General features: G+C 49.3%; 1 pseudogene; it reads right to left on the bottom strand.

The window, feature by feature from the left end:
- LOC147119329 (uncharacterized) overlaps nt 1–14,205 on the bottom strand; it is a 34,193-nt pseudogene extending 19,988 nt beyond the window's left edge.
- Between the last annotated feature and the right edge of the window lie 1,278 nt (nt 14,206–15,483).

Raw genomic sequence — 15,483 nt, 5'->3', positions numbered from 1 at the left:
AGGCACTACCTGGCCGGAAAACGATTTACCCTGCTCACTGACCAGCGTTCAGTTGCTTTTATGTTTAACAACAAGCAGAGGGGCAAAATCAAAAACGACAAGATCTTGAGGTGGAGAATCGAACTTTCCACCTACAATTACGAGATCTTGTACCGGCCCGGGAAGCTCAATGAACCCCCGGATGCTCTATCGCGTGGCACCTGCGCCAGCGCGCAGATCGATAGACTGTGGGCCCTCCACAATGACCTCTGCCACCCGGGGGTCACCAGGTTCTTCCACTTCTTCAAGGCCCGCAACCTGCCTTACTCCATTGAGGAGGTCAGGACCATGACCAGGAACTGCCAAGTCTGCGCTGAGTGCAAACCGCACTTTTATAGACCAGACAGGGCTCACCTGATAAAAGCTACTCGCCCCTTCGAGCGCCTGAGCGTTGATTTTAAAGGGCCTCTCCCCTCCTCCGACCGTAATGTGTACTTCCTCAACATTATTGATGAGTACTCCCGTTTTCGTTTGCCATCCCCTGCCCGGACATGACCAGTGCCACGGTCATTAAATGTCTGAACAACCTCTTCACCCTGTTCGGTTTCCCCAGCTATATCCATAGCGACCGGGGCTCATTGTTTATGAGTGACGAACTCCGCCAGTACCTGCTCGCTAGGGGTATTGCCACAAGCAGGGCCACCAGTTACAACCCCCGGGGGAACGGACAGGTGGAAAGAGAGAATGCGACAGTTTGGAAGGCCGCCCTGCTAGCCTTAAAGTCTAGGGGCCTTCCGACCTCCCGCTGGCAGGATGTGCTCCCCGATGCGCTCCACTCTATTCGGTCACTGCTCTGCACTGCCACTAACGCCACCCCTCATGAGATAATGTTTGTCTTCCCAAGGAAGTCCACATCGGGGACATTGCTACTGCCATGGCTGACGTCCCCAGGGCCGGTCCTACTGAGAAGACACGTGAGGACCCATAAAACGGACCCCCTGGTTGAGAGGGTCGACCTCCTCCACGCCAACCCCCAGTACGCTTACATTGCGTACCCGGACGGGCGGGAGGACACAGTCTCCATACGAGACCTCGCACCCTCGGGGGCCCCAGTAACCCACTACCCACTACCACCACCCCCCCCACGATCCAATATCCAACCCCAGCAGACGGCACGCCTGGGCCCCGAGACCCGCTCGACACCCATGAGGACTACACACCAGTGCCCCAGCCTACGCGGGACTCGACGCCGGAAGCTTCACTACCCCTGCCGTCGCCACATCGATCACAGCGGCAGACAAGACCTCCGGAGAGACTCCAATACACAAACTTTTAATACACTTCACCCCGCCGGACTCATTTTTAAACAAGGGGTGAATGTGGTAAACCACTGTTTGTATTCCACTGTGTACATGTCTGTACATGCCTCGGCTGACTCCTCCCACGAGTCCAGGTATAAAGGTGACTGCTCCACAGTCCCTCGGTATTCTGGACTGGTCGACCACTCGAGGCACACCTTCATTCTCTTGTTAATAAAAGCCTGTTAGTTACTCGCTTAACCTCAGTCTTTTGAGTCATTGATAGCGCATCAGTATGTTTAATATCAGTAAACTTTGTATTAAAGACCCGTGTCTAGTGAACTATTAGCTTGTAATCACCTCAGACAGAACAGGCTCTATTATCCCTTTTAAGCTGAAACAGACCTCGTGTGAACAGAACCAGCAGAGCTGAGAACTCTGCCTGTGTGGACTGAGCCGAACTGTGAAGGCCACTTGTTTCTTGAAATGCCCCAGTAAAAGCAAACTCTGACATTGTTCTGACTCGCAGATTCCTCGGAGCTCCAATGAACAGGAAGCGGTTACTCGAACCCTAAATAGCCATCCAATGGAATGCTTTGTTTGATAAATGTCTTTCAGCTCAATGGTTTGATTGGCCGAGGAAACCAGGGTCACCTGGGCTGTACCTGATTGGGCTTTAAATACAGGAACAGTTTGCAGCTCAGGTCAGAGAGCACCCCGGGAAGAAGAAAGCTGACGGCTACAGCCAAGGTGGAACATCCTTCGGGCTGTCCCTGGAGAGGGAGCACGTGGTGTCCGCCGGGACGCTGGAGGCCTTCCGTGACCGGTGGGCACCGGAGGGACTGGAGTCAATTGTCAACATCAGCAACAGTATTCGGATCTGATTTAATTATAATTTGGAGTTGATTGTTTGTGCCCCTTTAAAAAGGGGGCTCTCTCGGTAATGTGACATCGATTGATGACAATGTCAATGGCCCAGTAATTCCGTTCCAAACGCGTGAGTACGGTCGGGGTACTCACGCATCTGGCCGGAAGAAATGCCGGTTTTCACCATGCACAGCGCCTGCGGGGAAAACCGGCATTTGCTGTCCTCTGAACGAAGGGGTTCAGAGGCAGAACGCGCGCGACTGCACAGGCAGCGCGTGCGCAGTAAAATTCCTTTTTTTTTCCAGAGTTGCGCGTGTGTAAAGGCCTCCGGTCTTTACGCGTGGAAAAACAAGACGTAAGTATTTAGTTTTTCAGGTAAGTGGGCTTTTAGTACAATGTAGACATTTTTTTTCCACAGGTTTGTTATTTTTAAAGAATTTACAGGATGGTAAGTTTAGTTTTAGACCCTATTTTTTTAAAATTTATTTTTTTCAAAAAATTGATTAATTGTTTAAAACATTTTAAAAAACTTATTTATAGTTATTATAATCAGTGGGATGTTTTTTAAAATTTTATTTAAAGTTAAAGTAGTGTTTTGGCAGCCCATACTTTTCATGAGTTTCACAGCTCTTACTGTCAAACTCATGAATGAGATCCCCCTCCCCTGATTGGCTGCACAGTGCTCACCTGATCCCAGCCGGCACATCGCACTAACTACGCCGCTGGATCAGGTTAGCACAGCGCGCCGACATCTGAACCGGGCCAGTGACAGGAAATGCAAGCAGGCCCGGGCTTCAGATGTCGGCGCGCAGGGTGAGTGCAGATCAAGGGCTTGCACGCGCGGCAAGCCCCCGAACCTAATTTCAGGGCCATTCTAATTGGCATTTTAAAAGAGTCGAACATCCTTTCGTGCCTCTCAGGCTTGGCAATGATCAAAGTCTGAGTTCATGGATACAGATGTAAGATTATGAGTCTTACTATATAACTATAATATTGTAAATATTACAATAAATATTCCTTTGTAGAATCTCCCATGTAAATATTTTGCACTCATTTAGTATAGGAGTTGTATTACTGTAGAATCTACATGTTAAAAATAAATCCTGTGCTCAGGGGGATTAAGGTGTGTGGAGTGTTTCATTGGAGATCTCGAACTCAACTAGGAATAGCGTAAAAGCTCATCAGGATTGTAAACAACTTCAGTCTGACATACACTGGAGATTGGTGTCAGTGACTGGGGTTGGTTTCTATCAGACAGGAGGAGATTGGTGTCAGTGACTGTGGGGTTGGTTTATATCAGACAGGAGGAGATTGGTGTCAGTGACTGTGGGTTGGTGTTTATCAGACAGGAGGAGATTGGTGTCAGTGACTGTGGGGCTGGTTTATATCAGACAGGAGGAGATTGGTGTCAGTGATGGGCTGGTTTATATCAGACGGGGAGATTGGTGTCGGTGACTGTGGGGTTAGTTTATATCAGACAGGAGGAGATTGGTGTCAGTGACTGTGGGGTTGGTTTATACCAGACAGGAGGAGATTGGTGTCAGTGACTGTGGGGCTGGTTTATATCAGACCGGAGGAGATTGGTGTCAGTGACTGTGGGGCTGGTTTATATCAGACAGGAGGAGATTGGTGTCAGTGACTGTGGGGCTGGTTTATATCAGACAGGAGGAGATTGCTGTCTGACTGTGGGGCTGGTTTATATCAGACAGGAGGAGATTGGTGTCAGTGTCTGTGGGGTTGGTTTATATCAGACAGGAGGAGATTAGTGTCAGTGACTGTGGGGTTAAGAGCATAAGAAATAGGAGCAGGAGTGGGCCATTGGACCCCTCAAGCCTTCAATAAGATCATGGCTGATCATCGACCTCAACTCGTGCTTGACTAATCTGGAATTTTTTGAGGATGTAACTGGTAGAATAGATAAGGGAGAACCAGTGGATGTGGTGTATTTGGACTTTCAGAAAGCTTTCGATAAGGTCCCGCATAAGAGATTAGCATGTAAAGTTAAGGCACATGGGATTGGAGGCAAGGTACTGACTTGGATAGTGAGCTGCTTAGCAGACAGGAAGCAAAGAGTTGGAATAAACGGGTCTTTTTCCGAGTGGCAGGCAGTGACTAGTGGGGTACCGCAGGGATTGGTCCTAGGACCCCAGCTAATCACAATATATATTAATGATCTAGACGAGGGAACTAGATGTAATATCTCCAAGTTTGCAGATGACACAATGCTGGGTGGGCGTGTGTGCTGTGAGGAGGATGCCGAGAAACTCCAGTATGATTTGGACAGGTTGGGTGATTGGGCAAATGCATGGCAGATGCAGTATAATGTGGATAAATGCGAGGTTATCCACTTTGGTGGCAAAAACAGGAAGGCAGATTATTATCTGAACTGCAATAGACTGGGAGAAGGGAAAGTTCAATGAGACCTGGGTGTCCTTGTGCACCAGTCGCTGAAGGTAAACATGCAGGTGCAGCAGGCAGTTAAGAAGGCAAATGGTATGTTGGCCTTCGTAGCGAGAGGGTTTGAGTACAGGAACAAGGATGTCTTGCTGCAGTTGAACAGGGCCTTGGTGAGACCACACCTTGAGTATTGTGTGCAGTTTTGGTCGCCTTATCTGAGGAAGGATGTTCTTGCCATGGAGGGAGTGCAGCGAAGATTCACCAGACTGATACCTGGGATGGCAGGAATGAAGTATGAGGAGAGATTGGGTCGATTGGGCTTATACTCGCTGGAGTTTAGAAGAATGAGAGGGGATCTCATTGAAACTTATAAAATTCTAACAGGACTAGACAGACTAGATGCAGGAAGGATGTTCCCAATGGCCGGGGAGTCCAGAACCAGGGGTCACAGTCTAAAGATCAGGGGTAAGCCATTTAGGACAGAGATGAGGAGGAATTTCTTCACCCAGAGAGTGGGGAACCTGTGGAATTCTCTACCACAGAAGCCAATTCAATAAATATATTCAAGAAGGAGTTCGATATATTGCTTAAGGCTAAAGGGATCAAGGGATATGGGGAGAAGGCAGGGACAGGGTACTGAGTTTGGATGATCAGCCATGATCTCATTGAATGGTGGAGCAGGCTCGAGGGGCCGAATGGCCTACTCCTGCTCCTATCTTCTATGTTTCTATGTTTCTAACTCCACTTTCCCGCCCAATCTCCATATCCCTTGATTCCCCTAGAGTCCAAAAATCTATCGATCTCAGCCTTGAATATACTCAAAGACTCAGCATTCACAGCCCTCTGGGGCAGAGAATTCCAAAGATTCACAACCCTCTGAGTGAAGAAATTCCTCCACATCTCAGTCTTAAATGGCCTACCCTTTATACTGAGACTATGACTCCTAGTTCTAGACAGTCCAGCCAGGGGAAACAACCTCTCAGCATCTACCCTGTCAATCCCCATCAGAATCTTGTATGTTTCAATGAGATCACCTCTCATTCTTCTAAACTCCAGCGAGTATATCACACAGGAGATTGGTGTCAATGCAGTGAAGTCTCTTGCAGGGTTTATCCCTGTGAAAATTCTGCTGGATAATCAGGGATGTGGGTACTGGGGATCTCCTGTGTAAATAATTGCAGAATCACAGAGGGATCTTTACTCGGACTGTAACCCGGGCTGTACCTGCCCTGGGAGTGATTGATGGGACAGTGTAGAGGGAGCTTTACTTTCTATCTAACCCGTGCTGTACCTGCCCTGGCAGTGTTTGATGGGACAGTGTAGAGGGAGATTTACTCTGTATTTAACCCGTGCTGTACCTACCCTGGGAGTGTTTGATGGGACAGTGTAGAGGGAGCTTTACTCTGTATCTAACTCGTGCTGTACCTACCCCGGGAGTGTTTGATGGGACAGTGTAGAGGGAGCTTTACTCTCTATCTAACCCGTGCTGTACCTGCCCCGGGAGTGTTTGATGGGACAGTGTAGAGGGAGCTTTACTCTCTATCTAACCCGTGCTGTACCTGCCCCGGGAGTGTTTGACGGGACAGTGAAGAGGGAGCTTTACTCTGTATCTAACCCGTGCTGTACCTGCCCTGGGAGTGTTTGAACCTGCAAGTTAATAAGACGTGACATTAGCTAGAATCTTACACCCTAAGTCTCTCTGCTCCTCCACTCCTTTCAAAGTTTTACCATTTCATGTACATTTCCTATGTTTTTCTTCCTCCTAAATCTATCACCTCACACATCTCCAGTCTGAAGAACATCCATTCACCACTACTCTCTGTTTTCTGCCCTTTACCCAACTTCCTATCAACGCTGCCCCACTCCCTTTAATACCGTGAGCCTTAATTTGATCAACAAGCCTCCCGTCCGTCACCTTATCAAACACCTTTAGACAATCCATCTCCACAACACCCACTGCATTTCCTCCCTCGCTACACCGAGTGCGGCCCCCGGCCCAATTATAAAAACAGTGAACATTATCCACCCGCCTGCGCCCTCAGCAAAGGGGCCCCGCCCAAACTCCAGGACAGACAGGAAGTCAGGGAGCATCTGTAAATGGAGGAGAAATGGAGACTGGTCAGGGATTGTCTGTAAATGGAGGAGAAATGGAGACTGGTTAGGGGGTGTCTGTAAATGGAGGAGAAATGGTGACTGGTCAGGGAGCGTCTGTAAATGGAGGAGAAATGGAGACTGGTCAGGGAGTGTCTGTAAATGGAGGAGAAATGGAGACTGGTTAGGGAGTGTCTGTCAATGGAGGAGAAATGGGGACTGGTCAGGGAGCATCTGTAAATGGAGGAGAAATGGAGACTGGTCAGGGAGCGTCTGTAAATGGAGGAGAAATGGAGACTGGTCAGGGAGCATCTGTAAATGGAGGAGAAATGGTGACTGGTCAGGGAGCGTCTGTAAATGGAGGAGAAATGGTGACTGGTCAGGGAGTGTCTGTAAATGGAGGAGAAATGGTGACTGGTCAGGGAGCGTCTGTAACGAGGAGAAATGGAGACTGGTCAGGGAGCGTCTGTAAATGGAAGAGAAATGGTGACTGGTCAGGGAGTGTCTGTAAATGGAGGAGAAATGGTGACTGGTCAGGGAGCGTCTGTAACGAGGAGAAATGGAGACTGGTCAGGGAGCGTCTGTAAATGGAAGAGAAATGGTGACTGGTCAGGGAGCGTCTGTAAATGGAGGAGAAATGGTGACTGGTCAGGGAGCGTCTGTAAATGGAGGAGAAATGGAGACTGGTCAGGGAGTGTCTGTAAATGGAGGAGAAATGGAGACTGGTTAGGGGGTGTCTGTAAATGGAGGAGAAATGGTGACTGGTCAGGGAGCGTCTGTAAATGGAGGAGAAATGGAGACTGGTCAGGGAGTGTCTGTAAATGGAGGAGAAATGGAGACTGGTCAGGGAGCGTCTGTCAATGGAGGAGAAATGGAGACTGGTCAGGGAGCATCTGTAAATGGAGGAGAAATGGTGACTGGTCAGGGAGCGTCTGTAAATGGAGGAGAAATGGTGACTGGTCAGGGAGTGTCTGTAAATGGAGGAGAAATGGTGACTGGTCAGGGAGCGTCTGTAACGAGGAGAAATGGAGACTGGTCAGGGAGCGTCTGTAAATGGAAGAGAAATGGTGACTGGTCAGGGAGCGTCTGTAAATGGAGGAGAAATGGTGACTGGTCAGGGAGTGTCTGTAAATGGAGGAGAAATGGTGACTGGTCAGGGAGCGTCTGTAACGAGGAGAAATGGAGACTGGTCAGGGAGCGTCTGTAAATGGAAGAGAAATGGTGACTGGTCAGGGAGCGTCTGTAAATGGAGGAGAAATGGTGACTTTATTCCCCTTATTGGACACAAGGCTCTTTGTCTCACAACACACTGGCTCAGATTTTAACAATCGGTTTACAGGGAATAGTGAATTGAAAATTGCAAAACTGAGATTGTTAGAATTACACAGGATATACGGCACAGAAACAGGCCATTCGGCCCAACCAGTCCATGCCGGCGTTTATGCTCCACACGAGCCTCCTCCCGTCTTTCCTCATCTAAATCTATCAGCATAACCCTCTATTCCCTTCTTCCTCATCTGCTTGTCCAGCCTCTCCTTAAATGCATTGATACTGTTCGCTTCAACCACTCCCTGTGGTAGTGAATTCCACATTCTCACCACTCTCTGGGTAAAGAAGTTTCTTCTGAATTCCCTATTGGATTTCTTGGTGTCTGTCTTATATTGATGGCCTCTAGTTATGCTCTTCCCCACAAGTGGAATCATTCTCTCTGTATCCACTCTACCTTCCATTCCACTAGGACCTTTCCAGAATCTAGTGAATTTTGGAAGATCATGACCAATGCATCCACTATCTCTGCAGCCATCTCTTTTAAAACCCTCGGATGTAGGCCGTCAGGTCCAGGGGATTTGTCGGCTTTTAGTCCCATTACTTTCGCAAGTACTTTTTCGTGACTGATATTAATTACTTTAAGTTTCTCACTCTCATTAGCCTCTTGGTTCCCCACTATTTTTGGTTTCTCAACTTTCTACAGTGTAGCTCACGAGTGGTCGGGACCTCTCGCCCTGACCGAGGTGGACAAGAAGCCTGCGCAGCCCCTTCATGTCAAGTATGACAATGTGGACAGAGATGTGCTGGGTAAAGTGCTGAGCCCGGTCCAGGTACTGACTGCAGCTGAGAGCTGAACACACAGGAACCGCTCCAGTGCCTGGAGCCAGCAACAAGAGGCAACAAAAGCAAGGAAGGCACAGAGTCCAAAAGCAGAGAAGTTATGATGAACCTTCATAAAACATTGGTTCGGCCTCAGCTGGAGTATTGTGTCCAATTCTGGGCCCCGCACTTTAGGAAGGATGTGAAAGCCTCAGAGATGGTGCAGAAAAGATTTACAAGAATGGTTCCAGGGATGAGGGATTTCAGTTACGTGGATAGACTGGAGAAGCTGGGGTTGTTCTCCTTTGAGGAGAGAAGGTTGGGAGGAGATCTGATAGAAGTGTTCAAAATCATGAGGGGTCAAGACAGAGTAGATAGAGAGAAACTGTTCCCATTGGCGGAACGGTCAAGAACCAGAGGATATATTCTAGGGATGTTGGCCTGAACGAGAACACTGGCATTGGTGCGCCTATCTTGCCAATGGATTTGCAGGATCTTGCGGAGGCAGCGTTGGTGGTACCTCTCCAGTGCTTTGAGGTGCCGGTTGTACATGGTCCATGTCTCTGAGGCATACAGAAGGGTGGGTATTACTACTGCTCTGTAGACCATGAGCTTGGTGCCAGGTTTGAGGTCCTGGCCTTCAAACACTCTCTTCCTCAGGCAACCAAAGGCTGCACTGGCACACTGAAGGCGGTGTTGGACTTCGTCATCGACGTCTGCCCTTGTTGACAGTAGGCTCCTGAGGTATGGAAAGTGGTCCACATTGTCCAAGGCCTTGTCATGGATTTTGATAATCGGGGGCCAGTACTGTGTGGCAGGGGCAAATTGGTAGAGGACTTTTGTCTTATGGATGTTTGGTGTAAGGCCTATGCTCTCATGCGCTTCGGTGAAGGTGTTAACGATGGTTTGGAGTTCGACCTTCGAGTGAGCGCAGGCGCAAAATCTACAGAGATCAGATACACAAATCTTTAAAAGTTGGAGGATAAGTTTATAAAGTGGTTTAAAAATGTTACCCGAGGTTTTTTATAAATGGGGTGTAGAAAACAAAACCATCGGTTCGGCTGCAGTTAGAATAAGTTTTGGGAATCTTACACTGGGAAGGATGTCGGGGCCACAGAGAGGCTGCAGAATAAATTCACTGAGGTTGTACCACAGATGAGAGGCTTTAGCTATCAGAGAATCATAGAATGATACAGCACAAAAGGCGACCATTTGGCCCATCATGCGTGTGCCAGCTCTTTGGGAGAGCTATCCAATTAGTCCCACTCCCTTGTTCTTTCCCCATATCCCGGTAAATGTTTTCCCTTGAAATATTTATCCAATTCCATTTTGAAAGTTACTCTTGAATCTGCTTCCTCCACCCTTTCAGGCAGTGCATTTCAGATCATAATAACTCGCTGGGTAAAGAAATGTTTCCTCATGATGACCTGTCTGCAGTGAAGCGCCTGTTTGAGTTTCTAACTGAGGCGAACTTCTCTTTCCCAGGAGGAGAGACGAGAGAAACTGGGGCACTTCTCATTAGAACAAAGCAGGGTGAGAGGAGATGTGAGCGAGGTGTTTAAACTTGATCAAAGACACCGACCAAAATATCAGAGACACTCCCTGTCCCTCAGGACCTGTGTCCAGGGGAGAAGCTGATGGGTTTATCAGATCATCTTTGGGTTAAATGTTGTGCTCGTGGAGCTGAGCCCCTAGTGTCAGCATCAAACACTCTCCAGTCGGGTACAGCACGGGTTAGATACAGAGTAAACCCATCAGCCGCTCCCCGACACAGATACCGAGGGACAGGGAGTGTCCGGGACAATGACATTTCTCACTCAATAAGGTATAAATTGATCCTGTACCTCTCCCCATTAATCCTGGGCTCCACACGGGGTGAATCCTGCTCCTGTTTCCCTTCCTGTAACAGCACTGAGCTAAACCCAGCCCATAATGAGCAGGGCTCAGGCAGGTTGGTTGCTAGGCACTGCAGTGATGTCATAAAGCAGGGCCATTCAGCCCAGCTGGTCGTCTCCTTGTCCCTTTAAAGGTGGAGAGCCGGGACACCCTGTCTCCAAACACATCCCACCTGTTCATACTGAGAATCCCCGGGGAAGGCCCAAGGCCCAGAGTGTGGAACACAACCAAGGGCGAAAGAGGAGGAGAGAAGGGGAAGTAAATCAAGGAGTCGGGAGTGAGGGACACCAAGCTTCAGTTTTAGAGCCTGTAGACTTCAGGAGGGGAAGACTGAGTTCAGTAGTTTTAGGATCCAGGGAGAGAACAAGGAGCAGATGGGGAGACTGGTGTGGATTCCAGCACAGTGAGGATGTCGGGGGAGGGAGATTGTGTCGGGTCGTGTATTAGGGGTGTAGGAGGGACAAGAGAGGAAAGGTCAGAGGAGCAATTACTGCAGCAGTGCCCATAAATAGTGAGAGAGAGAAGGTGGGGGTTCGAGTGGACCAGGGACAGTCTGTTAAACTCTCTGTTTGCTGTGACCAGTTTTCCTTCTGTTAAAAATGGCCTCCTGTAGCCCAGTGACACAAACAGCCCATTAAACTCCACCAATGGCCTTTGGTCTGGTGAAGTCTCCCTTTGTGAAACATCGGCTGTTGTTAAAGCTTTTCATTCTGACACGCTCACACTGAGAAATGAGCTGCAGAACTGCCGACACCGTCAGCTTTAAGGAGATGTTTCCCTTTGGAGATCGGATTGCCCATTGACTCTGAATAAATTGATGTTAAAGTAACAAGGCTGCTTTGCCCCGTGACAGTAACAGATTACCAGAATATTTCCCATAGGTTAAAATCCAATGTTACAGGGGCTCACTGCCCTGGATGGTTGAAGTGGACCCTGTGATATTGTGGCGGTACTACCGGTTGTCCCTTACTAACTATGTACATAATTCACTTTAACTTACCTGTTGGAGCCGTTGCCCCTTTAAGACGCGCCCTAGCGCGCTGACGTCACGTCACGCTTGACGTGACGTACGCGCGGCGGCCGCCGGCCCGACCCGGCCTTCCCTGACGGCCGCCGGCACAGCCCGGCCGACTGTGACTTCGGCCGCATCGGCCAGCAGACGGGAGCGACGCGATCTCCTGCTTCCGCGACAAGCGCCAGGTCAGCCCGGCCTCCAGCTCCCGTTCCCGCGCTCGCGACTTCGGCCTTAACGGCCAGCCTCCACACCGGGTGTCGGCGCGGATCACGTGACCGCCCCAAGAGCGGACCAACGCGCTAACGTCATTACGCGGTCACGTGACACCCGAAGCGCGGGAAAACGCGACTGAGCGTGATGACGTCATCACGCTCTCCCGAGGACTGCGGACTCAGTCCTCATGGCGTCCCCGTCGGGGAAAGACCTACATCGTGGTGTTCCTGCATCCAGCCGGCTTACCTGTTGTATTTCGTCTGTTCAAGTAATTAAACAACTTATTTATTGTTCATGTGAAGTCAAACTTAATTATTTAGTAGGCATTCATCCTCAGAGGTCAACACGAATACCTACAATATAATAGAATTTTCTGTCCTGTCAGACTAGGACATCTTGTAGATCCATCTTTTAAAAAGTTGTGGGATCTCAGTTCTCAGATGGATTCCACTCAGCTTGTAACAAGTCCTCAATCAGCTCGTTGTATTGTCGAGATATCAAGGACCCGACACACTGCGTGTGTGTGAAACAAAGCTCATTTATTTGACACTGATACAGATTAAAATCCAGCCCAGTTATAGGGGTTACTAACATCAGCTGAAACAAATCCCAACTGTCAGAATGAACGTGGTTCAGTCCTGGATGTGATTAACAGCAGCAATAACAGCAGAATCCAACCCCCGCAGTCATTTGTGAATGCACTGGTGTGTTAGCAGGTGGGATGAACCATTGAACCCCTTCCCCCACACAAAGCAGGTAAACGGGATCTCCCCGGTGTGAATGCGTCGATGAATTTCCAGCTCATACGGGTAATTGAATCCCTTCCCGCAGACCCAACATTTCCAAGGTTTCTCCATGGTGCGGGTGTCCTTGTGTCTCTCCAGGTTGGATGATCAGTTGAAGCCTCGTCCACACACAGAACACGTGTACGGTTTCTCCCCGCTGTGAACGGTGCAATGTTTTTTCAGGCTGTGTAACTGTTTAAAGCTCTTTCCACAGTCAGTGCACTGGAACACTCTCACTTGGGTGTGTCACACTGATGTTTGAAATATTTTCCCACAGACAGAACAGACAAACATTCGTCCTTCCACATTCAAAGGGCTGATGATACTCAGCCTGTCACTTGGATTGGACTTGTCTCCATTCCCGTGCCGAGGGGATTGCTGTACCAGACAGGAGGGGCAACATTTGGGGACTCTCGATTCTCCACCAATTCCCATTCCCCTTCTTTCTGGTGGATAATGGAGGTGCCACTGTGTGTAATGTGCAAGTTAGTAAGAATTGTCAGCAAGGATGAATCAGCACTTCCTAATTGGAGATGTTAATCAGCGGAACTTTTCAAACACTGAATTGTACCAAAGATTATTAAAGGGTTGAAGTAAAATGTCTAATTTTACTGGAAACAAATTTCTGATGAGAGTCCCTGAATTAAGGGGAAAGATCACAGACAGCGGTTCTTAAAGGGACACTGCAGCCCGGAGAACACAATCAGTTATATATCCAGAATATTAAACTCCAGCCCAGTTATAGGGTTATTAACATCAGCAGAAACAAACCCCAACTGTCAGAATAAATATGGTTCAGTCCTGGATGTGGTTAACAGCAGCAAGAACAGCAGAATCCAACCCCTGCAGTCACATGTGAACTCGCTGGTGTGTCAGCAAGTGGGATGACTGACTGAATCCCTTCCCACACACGGAGCAGGTGAACGGTCTCTCCCCAGTGTGAACTCGCTGGTGTGTCAGCAGGTTTGATGATTTAGTGAATCCCTTCCCACACAAAGAGCAGGTGAACTTCCTCTCCCCAGTGTGAACTCACTGGTGTCTCAGCAGGTGAGATGAATTAGTGAAGCCCTTCTCACATACAGAGCAGGTGAACGGCCTCTCCCCAGTGTGACTGCGTCGATGAGTTTCCAGCTGGGACGGGTAATTGAATCCCTTCCCACAGTCCCCACATTTCCACGGTTTCTCCGTGGTGCGGGTGTCCTTGTGTCTCTCCAGGTTGGATGGTCAGTTGAAGCCTCGTCCACACACAGAACACGTGGACGGTTTCTCCCCGCTGTGAATGGTGCAATGTTTTTTCAGGCTGTGTAACTGGTTAAAGCTCGTTCCACAGTCAGTGCACTGGAACACTCTCACTGGGGTGTGTGTGTCTCAGTGCTTTTCCAGTCACACTGATGTTTGAAATCTTTTCCCACAGACAGAACTGGCAAATATTTGTCCTTCCACATTCAAAGGCCGATGATATTCAGGTGCAGATGAACCGAGTGACTGTCAGATCTTGACCTGATGATTGGTTTGAGTTTCCCGTCTGCAAATCCTCCCCTTCTAATACCCTGTAAAAGGAGTTTGCTAAAGTCATCGCTGTAAGTACAGGATAGAAATTCAGAACAGACAATTCTAGTTTCTATGGAACATTCTTTCCTCTCTTGTTCCCCTAAAGCTGTAAATCGCCATCCCACACACTCTCCCTCCTCCCTGTGCTGAAATTCAAACCCATCGCACCATCGCCAACATTTTTCCTTTCAGTCAACGTCTCCCCATCTCCTGAAGGTGCTGACTCTGGCTGGGTTCAGTTCTACACTCACTGGTTCCCCTCCCTCTCCTCCCCTGAAGGTGCTGACTCTGGCTGTGTTCAGTTCTACACTCACTGGTTAACCTCCCTCTCCTCCCCTGAAGGTGCTGACTCTGGCTGGGTTCAGTTCTACACTCACTGGGAACTTTCCTCCCTTGTGAACCAGTGAGTGTTGAACTGAACCCAGCCAGAGTCAGCACCTTCAGGGGAGGAGAGGGAGGGGAACCAGTGAGTGTAGAACTGAACCCAGCCAGAGTCAGCACCTTCAGGGGAGGAGAGGGAGGGGAACCAGTGAGTGTAGAACTGAACCCAGCCAGAGTCAGCACCTTCAGGGGAGGAGAGGGAGGGGAACCAGTGAGTGTTGAACTGAACCCAGCCAGAGTCAGCACCTTCAGGGGAGGAGAGGGAGGGGAACCAGTGAGTGTAGAACTGAACCCAGCCAGAGTCAGCACCTTCAGGGGAGGAGAGGGAGGGGAACCAGTGAGTGTAGAACTGAACCCAGCCAGAGTCAGCACATTCAGGGGAGGAGTGGGAGGGGAACCAGTGAGTGTAGAACTGAACCCAGCCAAAGTCAGCACCTTCAGAGGAGGAGAGAGGGGAACCAGTGAGTGTAGAACTGAACCCAGCCAGAGTCAGCACCTTCAGGGGAGGAGAGAGAGGGGAACCAGTGAGTGTAGAACTGAACCCAGCCAGAGTCAGCACCTTCAGGGGAGGAGAGGGAGGGGAACCAGTGAGTGTAGAACTGAACCCAGCTAGAGTCAACACTTTCAGGGGAGGAGAGGGAGGGGAACCAGTGAGTGTAGAACTGAACCCAGCCAGAGTCAGCACCTTCAGGGGAGGAGAGAGAGGGGAACCAGTGAGTGTAGAACTGAACCCAGCCAGAGTCAGCACCTTCAGGGGAGGAGAGGGAGGGGAACCAGTGAGTGTAGAACTGAACCCAGCCAGAGTGAGTACCTTCAGGGGAGGGAGAAAGCCGAGCCAGAAGGAAAACATTGGAGACGGTGCGATGAGTTTGGATTTCAGTGCAGAGGGAGGTAGAGCGAGTGAGGTGCGAATTCACAGTTC

This window comes from Somniosus microcephalus, chromosome 4, assembly GCF_052327205.1.
Source record: "Somniosus microcephalus isolate GS21.2 chromosome 4, FLI_Smic_1.0, whole genome shotgun sequence".
Classification (NCBI taxonomy): Eukaryota; Metazoa; Chordata; class Chondrichthyes; order Squaliformes; family Somniosidae; genus Somniosus; species Somniosus microcephalus.
This window is presented reverse-complemented; position numbering and strand designations above follow the sequence as displayed.